Source organism: Trachinotus anak, unplaced genomic scaffold (assembly GCF_046630095.1).
Source record: "Trachinotus anak isolate AG129_WGS33_773 ecotype Australia unplaced genomic scaffold, CSIRO_AGI_Tana_v1 ptg000018l, whole genome shotgun sequence".
In the NCBI taxonomy this organism is placed as follows: Eukaryota; Metazoa; Chordata; class Actinopteri; order Carangiformes; family Carangidae; genus Trachinotus; species Trachinotus anak.
In genome coordinates, this window is record NW_027273869.1 from 15,613,940 (window position 1) to 15,633,030 (window position 19,091).

The 19,091-nt window shown below is 40.8% G+C and overlaps 1 protein-coding gene across 2 annotated transcripts in view; it reads left to right on the forward strand.

Annotated features, from left to right (window-relative positions):
* chrm2a (cholinergic receptor, muscarinic 2a) overlaps positions 1–19,091 on the forward strand; it is a 73,722-nt gene that overhangs the window by 17,981 nt on the left and 36,650 nt on the right. The window contains exon 2 of one of the 2 annotated variants that reach the window (XM_071502358.1): positions 9,854–10,003. The gene's annotated coding sequence lies outside the window, so the exon portion shown is untranslated. Of the gene's footprint in view, positions 1–9,728; positions 10,004–19,091 lie in introns of those variants that run through there. The other variant, XM_071502359.1, reaches the window with a different exon arrangement.

Genomic DNA, 19,091 nt, shown 5'->3' on the forward strand with positions numbered 1-19,091 from the left:
TCAGTGGAGTGCAGGAGAGAAGGAGCCTCTTCACTACTCCGCTTTCCACACCTGCAATGAAGAATTTCAATTCACTAGCAAAGCCCTCTATGACAGCGCACAGCCATTCTGCTGGGCTGAGATAAAACATAACGCTAAAAAGAAAAAAAAAAAAAAGTTAAATAAATCAATTCCAAAGAAATGCCTGGGTATCTGGAGCAGGCTGCGGGATGGTACCTCCCAGAGGATTGCAAGGTGATTTACAGAGGGATTTAGTAGATGATTCACCACCTGTGAAAAAGTTACCAGTATTTTATAAAACACAAATATTTTATCATGTTGTTAACTCACTGTTAAATTTGTACAATGAATATGTGCAGTCTCAAGGTTTTGTTCATAAATATGAAGTAAAATTGTCTGCAAATGGGAAAAAATATTCCCCTCTATTTCAGTCAGTATCACTGTGCTGCTCTAAAATGTGGACACAGTATTTCTTAAAGTCATCAAGGAACATTAAGATTCATTTGGAGGGACAGACACACAGTGATCAATGATCTTTCCCAACTTTCTTGACATGCTTTGCCAGGGATGGTGCACTCTGTGGTGAAGGAGAGCTCCTACCAATCAGTGATTCGAGATAATGAATATGAGGGTGAGCACCATAAATGTGCAAAGCAAAATTTGGAATTTGCATTGATTTTTCTCAGGCTCCTATTTGTAATTTGACATCATGATATTTCTGTTTGTTATTTCACACTGCTAAATGTGGCACTAGCTAAATCCATGATGGAAACACAAAAAGACAAACAGCTAAACCCATGCTAAAGTTAAGTAGCTTAACAGAATTTCAATGACTGCCTTCTCATCTTCTGACTCTAATGTAATTCACGTGACTCTGTGCTTTCAACCACATATTTAAGTTAAGATAAGATAAAGATAGCCTTTATTAGTCCCACAGTGGGGAAATTCACAGTGTTACAGCAGCAAAGTGGCAATGCAAAGAAAAGAAAGATGCAAATATATAATAAAATGTATTAATGGAAGTTTTTACAAAGGCAAAGCCGTGTCTGAATTATTTACAAGCCTTATATGTGTTATGGCCATGCAGTCAGAATAGGCTACTTTAAACACTTTCTCTCAACTTCACCGCTTCTGCCATTTTTAGGGTTGAGTTGTCAAACCTGATGCTTATTTTCAGTCCGGACACCATCATGGAGCTGATGTTGTGTAGTCTGAATTTGGCGTAACACAGATTTTCCTTCCATCCCTGCTTGTTCAAGGAGAAGTGTACATGAAATTGTACTGTACACTTGTAAACACCATGCTTGTGTTTTACCCCATGGGAGGAAGCTATAAATTGCAAACAAGAAACTCAGTCGCATGGGGTCTGAAGTGGCTCCCTGCTCTTCATTTCAAATGCAGTACTGTCCCACACAAACATGGATGAAAGAATGAATCTCTAATGGCCGCCATTACATGCATATTTTGAAGAGACAAGAGAAGTATCTGAAATCCCTGAAACTAACATTTGATAAAGGGATTTATTAATTTGATATGAAAAGCTGCCGAAACCACGTCAAGTTCATACTTTTTCAAAAATATTACTTATAATCCTCCAACAGGATTATGATGATCAAGCCATCCTAAAACCAGATGGAATGTCTCACAAAATTTATGTAAGAAGGACAACAAATTTACATAAGAAATGACAAATTAAATCCCTGTTTCTGCGTGTGAGCCACCAACAGAAATTTCAGAAAGTAAATAACTCCCACTAATATCTGCTTAACCTGCATTTCTGTGCTTTTCCTTGTGCCCCCTGCTGTCTGACTTCTTGTGAAATTAATTCATAATTTAAATAATTCTCCCCTTAAAAATTTTTTTAAAAAAATAAAAAAAATCATCCATTGTGAATTTGATTACAGCCCTAACAGAATATCATGCGATTTCACCTCTATCTTTTATGGTACAGAGAAAAGCCTCTAACAAGCTTTCAAATTCAGGCCCAGGCATGTATGATTAAAAACCCCGATGGCATTTTATGGAAGGTCCAGCAAGTTGCCATCAAGATTACTGTGAAATCAAAGCGCAGTGGAATTTCATCTAATCTCCTTGGGAGGGATTTCTTTGGAGCTTCTGATTAGCTCGAATGTGCAAAGTTAACCTTTATTTGATCCTCACACAGTGTTTATTCAAATCTTAACCTCTATGTAGATGGATAACCTTCGCTCCTTTCTCTGTGAAGCCACGCCCTGAACTTTTAGCCCAAATCTTTTACCTCCTTTTGTGAAATTCTGAACCGGGCCAAGAAAGTGATTTCCACTGAAGAGACGATGACCCGTGTAAAAAGCCCATTTGGATTTTAACGGCTGATAGAATGAATATTTAGAAATATGCAGGTGGTGTGTTTTGTCAAGGGGCAACGACTAAATCGGACTACTTATCATTTAAGCACAGGGAAAAAGTTATATAACAGATTAATGTCTGCAGCTTGAACATTTTCTGGTGCATTTTAAATCACTGACTCCACATCAGTTTTTGTTTTTGTGTTTTTTTGTTGTTTTTTTTTTAATTGAACTTATTTATCCAAGACTGTGCACACACTTTAATCTCAGGTAAAGACTTCTCCATCTGCAGGTTTTTCTCATTTTCACCAGCCCCAGAGGTATAACAAACAAATTCATCCTATTCAGTGTATTTGTTCTTCATTTTCACTTAGTGACAGCCTGACGCAGTGAACACACACTTGTTCAACTCACAAAAAGGAGGTGTAATTGGGAGGGGGGGGGGGGGTCTCAACTCTTGTTGTGGTGCTGTTGGCCGGAACATCAGAGGCTTCTCTCTTCTCTCTGGTTGCAGCCTGGTTAAAAACATCAGCGGCTTCAAGTGCAGTGAAGCCTCAGACTCATTACAATATCATTACATTCTGATGATATCTGTACAGAGACCATGCTGCGTTATGCAAAGAAATTAATAAACATGGCAGTGATAACCAGTGCAATTTCATAAGTCGTGAGAATGCATTTGGAAATGTGAAATGTGATTACCAGGAGTGGAAGAAGTGTTTACATCCTTTACTTAAATAAAAAAAAATAAAAACCACAATGTAAATGTGGTGACACAGTTTGGCTTCTGTCTCCACTTTGAGTCGCTGTGAAAACGAGGTGGAGTTTCTGAGTAGAGCCAAAGTGACAAGTTTGTCCAGTGATGTACCATTCACTGCTAGGATGTGAAGCTGCCAACAGATTAGCCTCTCAACAAAAACTTCAGTTCATATTAGTTTCCAGTGAGAAGAAGTAAAAAAAAGAAAAAAAAAAGGCGAAGTGATAAAGTAATGGAGTTGACACAAGTTAGACCCATAAAATTGAGGATCTGACTTTAGAGAGGATCTGAATTTAGAGAGGTTAAACGACAACAAGCTGAAGATAGGGCAAAAAAAGATAGTGTCAAGACGAGCTACAGACCTTACTTCACTGCTCGGCTGAGGAAAGACAGCAAAATATACTTAACTCTAAGAATCAGGAAACACAGAGGAGCAACAGTGAAAACCTGTGGAGGCTGATTTCAGAAGTGAAAAATAAAAAACAATATTTAAATGAAGCACATTGATGACAAAACACCAGGAAGGAGAAGAAAATGAAATGGAAATATGTCCCCTGACAGGAAAAGTGTTTGACCTTCAGAGATTTAATTCAACGCAAATAAAGCGTTGATGACGTGAGGAGGCAAAGGAAAGAAAACCTCGGAAATACCTTGAAAAAGAAGGTATTTGATTGCCATGCAAATGTGAAATGTGGAAATAACCCTAATCCACACAAATTTTCATCTGAAATGTAAGTATGAACCAATACTGAGTATGAACCAATATTGACAAATACTGGATTTTCTATAGGCCAGTATTTGAGAGTTAAAACAGTTATGATATATTGGCCCATATCCCTTAATTATTACAATATATACTGCACAGTACATTTGAAAAACAACACCCAGCACCTTTTGGTGTACAAACATAACAAATATCATTCATGCCAATGTCAACTGCAAATATAAATAAATATCCATAAAAACACTCCTTTTAACTTCAGAACTTGCCCGAAAACCGTCAAGTTTTTTTTTTTTGTTTTCCTCAGTATCAAAACTATCCAGTCACATTAGTCGTACAACCATGAATACATTCCAAACAAGAACTGCTAATAGCTAAGATGGCATATTTTTTAATGGTGCTAATTTACAAAAATGCAAACAAATAGTGGCTGAAAAAAGACTGACAACCCCTGGTCTCGCTCTGCTGGACAACAAGTATAAAGCAGCATAAAAATACTGTACACTACACATGCCTCAACACTGCAGTGTTGGAGAGAGGCTGCTAAAGATTAACAAGGTAATTGGCACAGATAATTTGTTACTGAATCAACAGGACACTTGTCACTTTGAGCAAATCAGCAACAACAGACATTGTAACGGCAAAACCCTCTTGTGCACTTTATCCAAATAGTCTTGCTCTCTTCGCTCTTGCCTAATTAGCACTGTCGGCTCGGAGTGGGACTGTGACGCCGGTGCGCTGCAGCGGGAGAGGACTGTAGGAGGGCAGACGCCAGTGCAAATATCTATGTAAACTCCCTGGTCTAATAACACGATCCTTCTGCCCTGAGGTTAAACAGACCCACTAATCACTCACTTTGTTTGGTTTGGGTTTTGCATTAATCTAGGCAGCACCCAGAGCGATGGACGTCTGCGCCTTCGCTGCTCTGCCTCTTCTGTGTCTCTCAAGCTAAAAACATTTGGCTGAATATATACAAGTGCAGGAACATGCACCTACTGAAAATAAGAGTGATGACCACATATACAGATTTAATAAATGCTGGCACTTGTCCATGCATGTTTAGCGACTTGTTATTTGGATCTCTTGATCAATCAGAGCAGACAACCTTTACCAGCAGACCATGCATATAGATCCATCATGTATAGTGGAAGCGTAGGTCCCAGATAGTCTGAAGAGATGCGGAGTCAGAGGAAGACTGATGCACTGGCCTGTAAGCCAGCCTTTCAAACTGTTACACAATCAAGCCTTTTTATCCAGACACATGCCCCCCCTGCTGGGATACTGGCTGAGAGCAGATAATGAAGAGCCAGAGTATATGTCCACTGAGATCTATGACCAGGTTTACACTTGGAGAAGCAACCCCCCCCCCCCCCCCCCCCCCCCCCCCCCCCCTTCCAGTCATAATGCTGATGTTGCAATAAAGCAGCAACCCACACTTGCAGGGGACACCAAGTACTAGGAAATTGCATTACACACATCCCCTTCGGAGTATTTAAAAATGGAAACACTGGAAGGCTTGTTTTATTGCTTGTGCTTTCGACGAGGTCTCTCCAAAGTGCTTCCGACAGTTCATAGCAGCGTGAACATGTTTTTGTTAAGACAGTTAAAATGGCACTCTTATAGGGGATCTCGTGGAGATGCAGAAGTCATCAGACATAAAAAACAGCAGTCTCACAGAGTGGTATCCTGAGGTCAACTTGTGATAAGTGAAAATGTGATATGAATGGTTTAATCTCTGTGGCTATCAAATCTTGCTTGGCGAGTGCCTTTTCTCATTTTCCATAACCTGGATGCAACATCTTTCTTCTGAATACTTCTCTGCTTAATGGAATTTTATTATATTCCTATACAGAAGTGACCCACAATGAACTATATCCATAATAAAAAGCAAGACCATTTGAAGAGCCTTAAAATGGCCTCAGTCGGCCTACCCACAGTCTCAATGTGCCATGTGTTAGGTTCAACTATTGCTCCAAGCCCTCTGCAACCCCAATACAAATGAACATTTGTCACGTCACAAAGACTGGTTCGTTTCATTGATTGTTTTCCAGATGAACTGATTGACCATTAGATCTATAAAAGCTCAACAAATATTCATCACAGATTTCCAAAATCCAAGGTGATGTCTTCAAATGTCTTGTTTTCTGTGAACAGGGAATTTACATCACATAGGACACAGAAAAGCAGCAAATCTTCACAACTGAGAAGCTAGAATGAGAGAAATTATGGCAATTTTGCGTCAAAAATTATTTCAATTATCAATTATTAGAATGGTTGATTAATATTTTATCAATCAACTAATTAATTAATGGACTTAACTATTTAGAGGTCATTTTCAAACAAAGGAAATGCATAAAATGATTTGATGATGAACTATTTGTAAGTTTTGCACTTGCTGCACGGCTGACTTTACCATTAACAGCATTAGCTGTTTTCTTACCAGTTTAGAAGAAATATTGCAAGTTCAGCATCAAACCTCCTTTATTTGCCAAGAGAACAGTGGAAAACAACACCAATGCTAACGCTTGTTTCTGTCACTTCTTTTATTCTACTGAAGTTAGCATGCTAACTAGCTCGCCCCAGCCCGTTGCAGGCTTGTCTCGTTGCTTTCTGAAGCGCCTCAAGTCTGCCCTGTAGAAGTAGCGCCGCTCAAAGGGTGAATTATAACCTCTTGTGCTGTAAACACAATAATGGCTGAAGCCCTTGTCAAGCAACAATCACCACCAACCTCATTCAGCGATAGAGAAAACTTGCATATTGCCCCTTTAAAAAAACATGGAGAGAAGAATCACTATTTCTGAGATAAGTTTCAAGATTAGGCAGCCCATTCTGGTGTGTACTGACACACATGTACAAAAAATGTGTTTTAGACAATGTAAATATGATTTAGTTGGCAGCCCATGCTCTAAGGCATCTAATATAATATGCATCTTGAAGACAACCTATTACTGCTGTAGAAACAAAGAGATAAACAAAATCATATTGTTCACACAAGAACTGAAATGAATAAGTTCAGTTTCACAATCCCAGCCACAAAATATAAAGTCAGTGATATCACAGGATTTTTTTTTTTTTTTTTTTTTAAATGGGAAAATAGCACATAAACAAGAGATCAGGCTTCTTGAGGTAAAAGCCGACGCTCTAACCAGCTGACAATCATCTCTCAGCGGGCAAGTTACAAATCACATTCCTATATATCTTTACGGGGCTTAGACACATTTGAGGATTTTATGGTCCACGTAGCATCCAGCAAGCGTGCTCCCTACCAAACGTTTAGTGCTCCTCAGTGATGACAGTGTTCTGTACAGGTCAGTCACTTCATTTAATAAGCCCCCCCCCACCCCACCCCTCCCTCCCTAAAGGCTGAGGTAATTCTTTGGAGATTAAGACGATAGAGTCTGGATAAAGACAGCCGCCTGGGTCAAGCTGTGCCCAGAGAGAACATATACTGTTCCTTATAACCTTGGTGGACATTTTTTACTGCCACACACATAAAGTCCACTGGTTGGAGTGGAGAAGGAACTTATCTTAGGTCATGCCACCCTGCAGCCGGTCAGTGTGTAGTTTACCTCATCTGTATGTTAAGCTTTACAGCACATTTATTCAGATTGCTCAGATTTGCTCACGGGGGAATTAACTGCCTGTCGGTTAGGGGATTGGGAGACAAGGCTGCCTATTAGGCATTTTAAACTCTTATCATCATCATCATCTGACAATTTTTTATATAATTTTCATCATCTTATAATGTGGCAGAATAGCTAGGAGCCTTCAAATCTTCTTCCTACATGATTAGAGAACATTGAAGTACACTTATGTTTATACAATGTCTGATCAGTCTTAACGGGTTTTCCTATTAGCATAATAAATGAATTAGAGCACCAGAGACCAAGACCATTTGGCAGATTTTTAACACGAGGGAAATCATTTGGCCAATGTATTGTCTAACTATGTGAGACAACAGCGATGCGTCACTTAGACTTTACACGTTTCTGCCTCCAGCTTTCCCCAAGTTCTTCACTCGCTAAAGCTATATGCTAGTTTTTGCATTCTGCCGAAATGACCTTCATTTCTTCAAGGCAGCTGGGCCATTTCAAAACCGTGGGGGCTCTGATTTCTCCACTGTCTTGAGCTCTGTGATTAGTCATAACAGTGAATGGCATGCTGCAGACAGTAATGGCTAATGTGTCCATGCAGCAACATGCCATAAACACAAGTTGTTATCATGACACTACATCTCTTCACCAGCACAGACTGGCTTAGTGTACTAAACACTGCAGCCTCAGGCTTTATCCCTTTATCAGCTGCTGCTGCCTTTCCTTCAACTACCTCAGGTCAAGTTATTTCTCTGCCTTCAGTTCAAAAGCAGGTGTGACATTGTTTCGTTCTTGCTCTTCATATTCTAAAGACATAAACAGCAGCTCGTTAAGAGTGGTTTTTAATAAGCATGCAAGGCTTGGCTAAAGAGATTTCTGAACCGCTTTGGTTTCTGCAAGGTGCTCTGACAGAAATTTGCATTTAAACATGAGGTATGCTTGTTAGTGGCTCATCTGGCAATATGAGTGAGAGTGCTGCAGCACTCAGGGATAATGGTCTCAGAAGGCTGTGGCTTCCATACTGGGTGTTGCACGTATGGTGAACTTAGGCCACATTTATTTACATTGGAGGCAGAGCCACCATCATTTTCTTTGACTGTCATGCAGGATGTGTACAGTACATTATGTATATTGGATGTTAACAGGTCTACAGGGACTGAGGACAGTATACTGGACAGACTGGGGACTGAAACTTAAATCCCAGTTTGGCATCATGATGCTTTGCCACCCTTTAAACGGCATCGCTGGCTTCTTACTGTGGATGACCAGTGCAGAATCCTAAGGAAATACAATAGTATTGGATAATCTAATGTCAACCTTCAGTAGCAATGCAGGAAATTAAGTGTCCTTAAAGTACCAAAGTGGGCAACATGTAGGTAGGACTTTAAAGACAGATGTTGATCATACAAGAAATAATGTGTTTTTTAACCTAACCACGATCTTGCCTGAATTTTAACCAAGGCAGCATCTGCTTTAATTGAGCACACACACACACACACACACACACACACACACATTTCCAAACATTTAAGGACATGTTTGAAATTTTGGGAAATTTACTTATTCACTATCTTGTAGAAGGCTAGATGAGATCAAGACTCTCATATCTTTGCATTAAATATGAAGCTACAGCCAGGAAATGGTTAGCTTATTGTAGAGACTGCAAAACCCCTTGTAAAACCAAAATTTGTTGACTTTAGGCTACTTTTTGGGTTTTGTATAGATAAACATTAGAGACATACAGTAATGTGTTAGTGATCAAGCTTTAAAAAGGTGCTGTTCTGATAACTTTGGACAGAGCCAGGTTAGCTGCTTCCCCCTGTTTCCAGTATTTATGGAAAGCTATGCTAATTGACGCCTGACTTAATGGACAGAGGATATGGAAAAGGAGTGGTATCAGTCTTCTTATCTAAATCTTGGCAAGAATGCATTACTATTACTATTTTTCAAAAGAAGCTATTAAGTTTTGCTATTGCTACATAACCAGCGTTAGCATTAACAGCTGTTCACTTATCAGTCTTTCCAGAGCTTCAGCTCATCATTGTGTTTACAAAACAAGAGGTTATAATATGCCCTCTGAGCAGCACTATTTCTTCAGGGCACACGGGATGCTACAGTGACTCGGTATCGGAAAGTGATGTGACAGGTCAACCAGCGAGCTAACGTCAATACAGGAAAGATGTGATAGAAATAGAAGCACTACAAGAGTTAACATTGCCGTTGCTTAACACCCCTGGAGACAGCTCTTAGCAAGTAAAGTAATGAAGTTTGATGCTGACTTTTTATGCTGGGATATTGTAGACATAACCTTAAAAACACAATTAGGGGTTCTGCAGAATCATCCAGTATCAAAGCCCTGTCCAGCTATAACACCGATGGGATGAGATGGCCTCAAAGCAACACTTCACCTATGCCTACTGCTCATTCTGACTGACCTTTTCTTTTTTTCTTTTGACAGTGGCCATGGCTATTAACCATGAAGCTGGAGCCTAACATGCCCATCGCTTCCTCCTGTCAGAAAAAGCTTCTCTGGTGCTACATTGAACACATGCTCTCTGAATATGCCATCCAAGTGCGAGAAAGCCCAACGGACCGCTTAACACCTGCTGTAAGTACCAACACTCTCTGACTTCCAGGGTTTCAGTGTTTAAAACTAAGTCAAACCCAAAAAAAGAGATAAAACTCACCCTCAACTCCGATTTCTGAATGAGTCATTCCCAGGTGTGCCCCCTGTTCAAATATTGAGGTATCAGATTTCCCCTCTGTACACATGGATAAGACATTTACATTTCTTAAATTTTATTTGAAAAGAGTTATGTCTGACTTGATATATTATTTACCATGCCGTGGGTTATTGCTTGCAATGAACTTCAATTTACCTCCAAAATCTGGGCAGATCAAAATGTATGTGCACACAATGACATATTTATATATTGCATACCTCCTCTAAAGCTAAATCAGTTCACCAAGTCTGACAGGTAGCATTAATTATTCTACATCATACATGTGAAATAATGTGCTCATTATGCATACAGGTAATGTGATGAATGTCACATAAAGTCAGGTCTTTTTTTTCTACCTATAGTTTCATGCACTGAAGTCCTAAGATGGCTCAATGCTAATATCCTTGGACCTTGAATACAGTATGCATATATGATATTATATAATGATACTTTTCTTACTTATCAGTTAAGTTACAAAAGCTTATCCTACATCAACTGATGGAAACAACAGTAAAGACCTTGAACATTGACAGTGTTGTGAGTCAGGCGGCGGCAGAGAACCAGGTGGGTGGGGGTAATTGCATAAGGAAAATTTAGATAATATCAGGTAAGTAGTCATTTATTGTAATGCATACTAAACTGACATAAGATATTTTATATACAGTATTTAGCTGTTATCGTTTGAACTTTATAGCACTGCATTTACAATGTTGTCCTCAAGTGGGAGTGAAGTGGGAATGAGTCTCACTTTTCTGATTCGAATCATGTCAAGTTTCCAGACGTCTTTCTAAAGCCACATGATCAATATGTTTATATAAATAAAGGATCAAATAAATAAATGGAACATAGAATGGGTCAACTATAGTGATACACTACCACCTAAATCTGTAGTTCCCTTAAATCTACAGAGCACAGAAGCATCTTTCAGTTCATTGTTTTGGTTTTATTGCTTCAACTTTGCTTTTCTGGTTCATGTCGAGGTGTTCTCATCGGTTGAGAGTTGGTGGCGACCAAAGCAGACGCTAGAAACAGAATCCGAAATGTACGCTAATGTTGCTCAGTCTTTTCTGTATGCATAAATAGGTAACTGTTTGTTTTGCTGTTATGACCTTGTAAGGTGGTAATGTCAGTGTTGTGTTTGGAACTTGTTCCCCTGCTGTCCACAATGCCGCCCCAAAAAATCTCCTAATGCATCTTTAACATAATGACTAATGCACATCAGTATAGTATACACATTAATAAGCAATATAAAGATAAATATACAGCATCTCTGCGGCAGTGACTGTCTTCAGTTCTGTCTTTTTGTGCTGCTTTGTTTGGTTTATAGGTGTAAAAGCTCATAGACCACCTACCTGCAGCAATATCATGACATCATGATCATTTCTGTGGCTTTTACATTATTCTTACTGTGTGATGTCTGAGCCGACACTGGTGCTTTCAGTCATCAGAGACTGGAGCTCCAATGTAACAAGCTCTAGTGAGTGTGATATGCTTGAAATCTGGGTGATTCAGTGGTAAATCCCTCCCATTAGCTTCACAGTTCAACATATTTGCATATTAGATCAGACAAGAATGTGCGTCGGTGGCTGCGGATCATGTTCAGAAGTTTCAAAAGCCATCAGATCGGGTGTCTCTGTCACGCCAGACGATCTCTGCAGACAAAAAGGACGTCGTGTACAGCAATGTGCGAGCACTTGATGTCAACAACCTCACTTTTCACTCTGGGAGTGCGTGCTAACGTTATCAGCAGACATAGCAACCACACACACACACACACACACACACACACACACACACACACACACACACACACACACACCCCGCTGTTTGATGCTGTTCCACCAACAACACTGTCAAGTGCTCTCCCTCTTCATCATAGCGATGCTGTCCAGAACCATATCTCAAATGGAGTTTCGGCTCTTTGAACTGAGATTTTGTGTGTGTGTGTGTGTGTGTGTGTGTGTGTGTGTGTGTGTGTGTCTCTCCTATTTGCATGTGAGCTTATGTCTCTTTGTGTGTGTGCTCTTGTGTTAAAGTGACTGTATATTCATCTGTCTGAATTTGTGTTTGTTCACATAGCAGCCCCAAAGGACAGTCAGGTCATTTCTGTGTCAAGCCAGCCAAATCCCTGGCACAGATAAACAGGAGAGGGCAATGCCAGCCTCTGAGGGCAAGAGCAGGGGGAGTAGTCGCATCAATTAGAAACCGGCAACCCGACCACCCAGCACCACACTCACTCTGGCTGGCTCAAGATAACAGAGTCGACACACATGCATGCTCAGACAGATAGGCACACACACGCAGGGATGCACTCTCCGCATACCCACTCATAACTTGGTACCTAATACATATGCAAAAGCGAGCCAAACATCATCCATTAGCTGCAACAGGGGCCTCTGCGTGCCGCTACAAGTGTCAAATATGCATGAGGGAGTGGAGGTCCGTGTCTCATAATCCTCGAGGCAATTAATACAATCGTTTCCAGGGCCAAGCACCTAGATGCACATATCAAACCTCTCCCTGGGCTTGTTGAATTTTTTAGGTGGACTAATTTACAGGTACGTTGGCCAGAGGCTTGCTTTTATGGATCGGAGCCGTCGGGAAGCAGACGGCTGGCCATATACTGAGAAGTGCCCACAGTGACATATGGGGCCGTGGGGGACAACACAGTCACTGTGGGAAACACTGCTGGAGAGGCTGTGCTTAAAGATAAAGCGTTCTGTTCTGCTAATTGCATCGTGGCATTAATTGAAGAGTGATGTGGGGTTTGATTTGCTAAGATGAGTTTCAGTTAAATTCAGGTTTAACTGACTCAACAGAAAAAAAATGATGTCAAGTCTTGAACCATTTAACATTTGCAACATACAAACATGGTATCTGTAGACTTAGCTGTCAGAGACTTGAATTGCTGATCCTGCAGAGATGCTCCTGCACAGTGTGATGTCATCTTCAGTATATTATAAAGCATTTAATTCTACCAAGCATTTTTTCTGTGTGTGTGGCTGCTGCAGATGTTTTTAGCCTCCAGTCAGGTATTGACTGAAATGTTCAGTCCAGTGTGGGGTGGGGGGGTGGTGGGGGCTGGTTTTCAGATGCGTTTGGGTCGGTGGGGAAGCAGTATTGATTGCACTTAAAGTGACAAGATTGAGGAGGCCCACTTTGACACGTTATCCCTATTGCCGCCAACAGACAAAGTGCGGGCCAGAGGAGCAGTGCCGATTGATTTCTGTGATCATGAATGGCCTGAGACCTATGAATCAGTCATCCAAGCTATATGCTGCTTGAAAATAAGTCAACAATTTTTCATAGTACTGTGGTAATTTAAGGACTGGCAACCTATTTGATTTAAAAGGACAAGTAAATACTGTGGTAATGAATAGGCCTCATGCACATTCTGACAAGCTGAAAAGTCCTCACAGCTCTGGTAATAATAACCCAGCGTGTAAAGCACATAGACTGGTAGTATATTTAAGGCAGCAGACTCTGTGCGCAGCCGGTTTGGGCATCTATGGGATTTTGTTGTGCATAATTCACTGGCAAGGCAAGAAGCTGATATAGCCTCTCCGCTTCGTATGATCATCCATCAGGTGGAATTGCTTTTTTCTAACATTAGCCTGTCAGCGAGAAATAACAAATGTAGCCATGCAGAGCAACACATGATTACAGGGTAATAATGCCCTGAGGTCAGAGGAATATGACCTCATTCAGAGCAGCCTGGTGAAAGGAGCAAGTGAAATACTTGTCGCATTAGATGAAGAATCACCAGGGAATGGCTCATCTTCTTCTGAGGAGGCTGCTGTCAGGTGCCCCCCCCCGGTGTACTGCTGTGATGTCTGTTCTTTTAAAAATCATTGAAGCTGCATGTTTCATATAATTGAAAACATGTAAAGTGACGTTCTTATAACGAAAAATGAGCTGATTCAAAACAAGTCCCACTTAGGTTGCCTGTCCCAACCCTTGGATACAAATCGTTGCCAGCAACGTGTTTACTGGACCTTTGTTGTCATGGTAACAATAGATTTAATGTAGCTACAGAAGCTACCTGGTTAGGTTTGAGGAAAAGATTGTGGTTCGGGTTATAGTAAGCATTTCCTTGAGGTAATAGGAGTTTCGTCGTCATGGTTACAATAATAAAAATGTGGTTAAGGATCCGGACACAGTCAGACTGTGTTTTGTCCACCCCAACCTCCTCCTCATGTGCACGTTGTTGCTCTGTATACTAGGTCAGCTGACTTCTTCCCTTGCTCCTGTCTTAATTACAGCTGCTACAGTTTGTCTAACAATAAAACACAACTGTGGGTTGTAATAAGCAGCTGGCACTGATGACAGAAGGACAGTCTTGCATGCTAGAGCGTGATTGAAAACATTTACATCACCTCTGTTTCTGGAGGGCTCCTTGACCACTGCTCAAAAAAAAAACAAAACAAAAAAAAACAAAAAAAAAAAAAAAAAAAAACACACCTTCCCAATAGTGTGGGGCTATTTCAAGCCCCACATTGGCTCTGATTGATACTGTGTAAATCCATCAGAATAATCTTCCAGGAAATTGCACAGGCCTTTGCAGAGGTCTAATCGAGATATGGGTGCACTTACGGACTGAGTAGAAGTGAGAAAGAGGAGGAAAATTAAGGAGAAGACAAGACAGATGAAGGAAAGATAAAAGATATATATATATATGGATGGCAGAGTATGGTCTGAGGAAAGGGAGGGCACAAAAATTAATAAGTAAACTACAAGATATAGTAATTGAATGGAGGGTAGGGGGAGAAAAAAAAAATGTTTGACATGCTTCAGTGATCTCACTTTCTTCCATCCCAGTGTTCCCTTTCCTGTGTGTAGCCTGCAGGTCTCTGGTTCCATGTGCTGCATAGCCAATTACCCATGAAAATAAGAGAGGGAGCACCAGTTGCAAGTGATTAAACACACACACACACACACACACACACACACACACACACAAATGTAGTTGTACGTGCAAAGAGAAACGTTGTTCAATATATTGTAGAAAGAAATTTTGTCATGGAGCTTAGTGCTATATCTATATTATGGCTGTATTATTTTTTTGTATCACATCATTTCATCAAAAAAAATGTTTGTTTTTTTCTTTTTTTTGCCTGCACCCAATATTGCCTTAAGTGAAAGAGTACAACAGCAACAATGAACCGGGGAACTGGTTTATTGGATGATCCCCCCCCCCCCCCGACTCCCCTCCCTTTCTTTCTTCACTCCACATATACTGAGTGTCATCATAACAGGAGGCTCTGCACAAGCAAACACAGCATGGCATATCATCGCAGCAAGTGTTTGTGCATGTGGCTGTGGAGGGGTGGGGGGGTTAACTGAATTGTGAGGTCTAGATGGTATTGTTCTTTGCAGGGAAGGACTCAAAGGACGTTTTAATGAATGGAGCTTGGGGAATGCAGCAGGACTGGCTGTCACAGCAGAAGGAGGAATAGCCTGCCTCTGTGCTAGACTCTGAATTATTGAAAGCAATCTTTGCACTCAGTACTTGTTAAATTAAAGTCATTTCAAACTTACAGATTATTATAATTTTGCTTTCCAGTCAATTTGGAGTTTCACTGAAATAAAATTTAAAAAAAAAAAAGCTACAGTGTGTTTCATGCTCTTTTCTTAAAAGAAAAAAAAAAAAAAGAAGTTCACCCTGAAGACCAGAGCTCAGCTTATGTCCACTGTTGCCAGCAAGACTGAAACAAGTGGCTGAGAGGCATGTTCCTACCTGATAAGTTCGATGCGACAGCCGACTCCGCTCAGCCTCGGGTAGCTCAGCGTGTATTCGCGCGATGATGTGCAAATATATTCTAATAACAACTTTGTTCTGTTTAAAATTCCACCTTTGATACAGTTTTATTTGTTACCTACATTTTCCTCTCAGCTCCTAATCAAAACACAGGAGCCACTGGTGAATTTATGTGCATACATACATCTTTAAATATTATGAGTAGGAATTTCTCTGACACTGTGATATATTTTAATCATCTGAAGGATTTCAGTGATTCAAATGGCCAGGTTTTCTAGCAGGGTGGGATTAGAAATGCTCGAGTGAATGTGTGTGGAGCAGCTAAACGGTGTGTCAGATTGTGTTGTCTGTGCAAGTGCTTGGAGATCTGCGTGCATTTTGTGTATAACCACCTAAGTGTAATGAGCAAATGACCCCGCGTGGATCATGTCCCTTCTCAGGACACAATTAGGTTGTAAATGTCAACATACAGTATGGACTCTCCTCTTTCCTGCATGTGAAGCATTGTGTGCAGCCTCTGCCGGACAAGGGACTGCTGTTCATCTTTTGTCGTATGTTGACTCATCGGACAATTAAGAGAATGTGAATGACTCAAAGGCTGGTCCAAGAATAGCTGCCCGAGGCGTCTCTTACTTCCCGACCACCATTCCTCCCAGCGTGCATCACAACAGAAGGCAGGAGATACGTGTCCTGGCAACCACCAATTAAGGCCACATATCCTTCACATGAGGGCGATTGCTTAATCAAAGCTCTGAGAATAATGAGCTAAAGTAAACAGTAATTACTTGAACCAGGTCATTGATTACAGTTCTGTCTCTGACTGGTCCTATGGGAATCTCCAAGCCAGAGAACATCTCCAAATATCAACTTGATAGCTACATGTGACCCTATGGCTCCCTGTAAAGCCCATTTATTTTCCTGAATTTACATCAAGTATCAGTCATACCTCTTTCAACTGCACACATGTTGCCAAATCCAGCTGTATTCAGACACGGAGATCAATTACCTCACTAAGACATATTCACACTCCACTATTTATTTAGCCTGTGATGATTAATCTATTTATGGCAGCTGTATTGGCAGTGTGAATTATGCATGTCATATAGATTTGCCCTCTGTGTGAAGAAGCTGGGGAAAGAAATGACCGCGCAAGCTGCCACCGCATGAGGCAGAGATCAGCTTGGACTTGGTAATAGCTGATTAGTGGAAGTTATTTCAATCAGAGACACAAGTGAACCGTAATCCGAGAGCAAGAGGTCAGCCCCGGGGGGTTAACGATATGAGTAGACATAGACGGTAATGGTGTTCTTTTCGAAGTTCATGGGTTGTGCATATGAGAGGGTCCTCAACAGAAAAATGGTGGCTTTGTTTTTGCGACAGCAGCCTCCTGGGTTGAGCCAACGGCTGTCCTCAGTTAGCAGCACAGGTGGAAGTAGCATGAGGTTACACTGCTACAGAAAGTCTCAGGTCTTTGTGCGTTCAGATTCATATATTTGCTTGTGTTGATAGCGGACTGACTGCACAGAAGTTAGCTTTAGCTGTGTAGCAACATCATGTACATGCATGGAGTGCACCTGTGTATGTGTTCATGTGACAGGTCAGGCTCTTTCTCACCAGGAGCCACAGTTCAATCATTTTCCATCAAGTGAAGTCATCGGCCACAACGCAACGCTGTCACCAGACAAGTACATCCAAATTGGATTTTGCAAAACCCTGGTTTCTGTTTGTTATATTTTCATGAAATTGAATCCCACACCCTCAGACTAAGTGCTACATTTTTGTTCAAGTTGAATCAGTTAACTTGCATAAATCTCAGTTGCCTCAACTCAGGTCTGTTTGTGCCAACTTGCATCTCTTCATTGACTTTGTACGTCGTTGCTTCGCCTTGTGTTCACACATTTAAAAAAGGAAAAGATTGGGATTGCAGGTTGTTGGGTGAAAAATGAAAAAAGACTTTGAAACCAGAGTCTGTATTTGCATCCCATCTCTTACCAACATGTCTGTCTCTTGAGACAGCTGTGTGAAGTTTCCCCGACTCTAACACACATCCTCTAAGAGCTGCTAATTCAACTGCTCAAGGGAGACACTCTATTCCAAGTCTCTTGATTGTCTTTGGGGGGCGGGGGTAGGGTTACAGTATGTTAAAGCCACCAGAGAAAGACATTAGCAGTGTGTCAATCTAAACAGCATTCAATGACAAAAAGGTATTGAATTATCTGTGAACACTGTTTTTCGTCAGGGGGGAGGGTTAAGGGCCGTTGTAAACGGTGGCTGGTTGTCTGTGCAGAAGCAGTGGAACATGATAAGGCTGCTTTCTCAGATCATTACCATTCATCACGGCTGTAATCATTAGAATAGATACTCATAAAAAGCAAGACATTACTTCTCAGCGCACAAACATAAAATGTACATAATCTTCCATTACAAGCCCTTTTGCATTCCAGTTTGTTTTGCATCCTTTCAAGTCAGTGACGGAAAGATTCTCAAGATGCCAGAATTTGCATACATGTTAAAGCCAGTCAGTGTGTGGGTAACATGAAAAATGCAATTTTCTGGGTGACTTCCCACTCCTCAGGATGGCAGCTGTGCGTGTGACAGTGTGTATGCCACCTGTAATTGCTCTGCTGCTGACATTTCTCATGATTTTAACAGCTGGTGCAAAAAGTTTGCTATTGAAAAGTGCAACTTCAGTAAATGAAATACACCGCCATAAATGTTTTGTGTCAGTCGCCGCTCATAGCCAAGAGGGCTAGACAATAAAGTGCCCATATAAAATCATAACAAATAAATAAATAAAGTGGGCTCCAAAAAGTGGCAGCTTCAGAGAATAAATATAACTGGAGATCTTGGCAAAATAATATCAAAATGTTCATAAAAAAAAGATGCCATAATCTTAGATCTGTGCCACAGGTTATTGCCTACCCATGAGGTGCAACACTCCAGAATACCTTGAAATTTTGTTGTGTGTTGGACAAGCCTACACCTTACAATTTATGTCCAATGGAAACATACGGTGCTAACTTAGTAGTATTCCTTACAAGGTTGGAGCATTGAGTCGTGGCGGTGGGCAAGTTTGCAGAATCTGACTTTCATACAAGGGATCAGAGTTCACCTCCAGTAACAAAACCTGCAATAAATGTTTGCACTTTTATTTATCATAACCTGAACCACATGCTAGTAGATTTATGCAGATTGTAGGGAAAGTTGGCATTGGG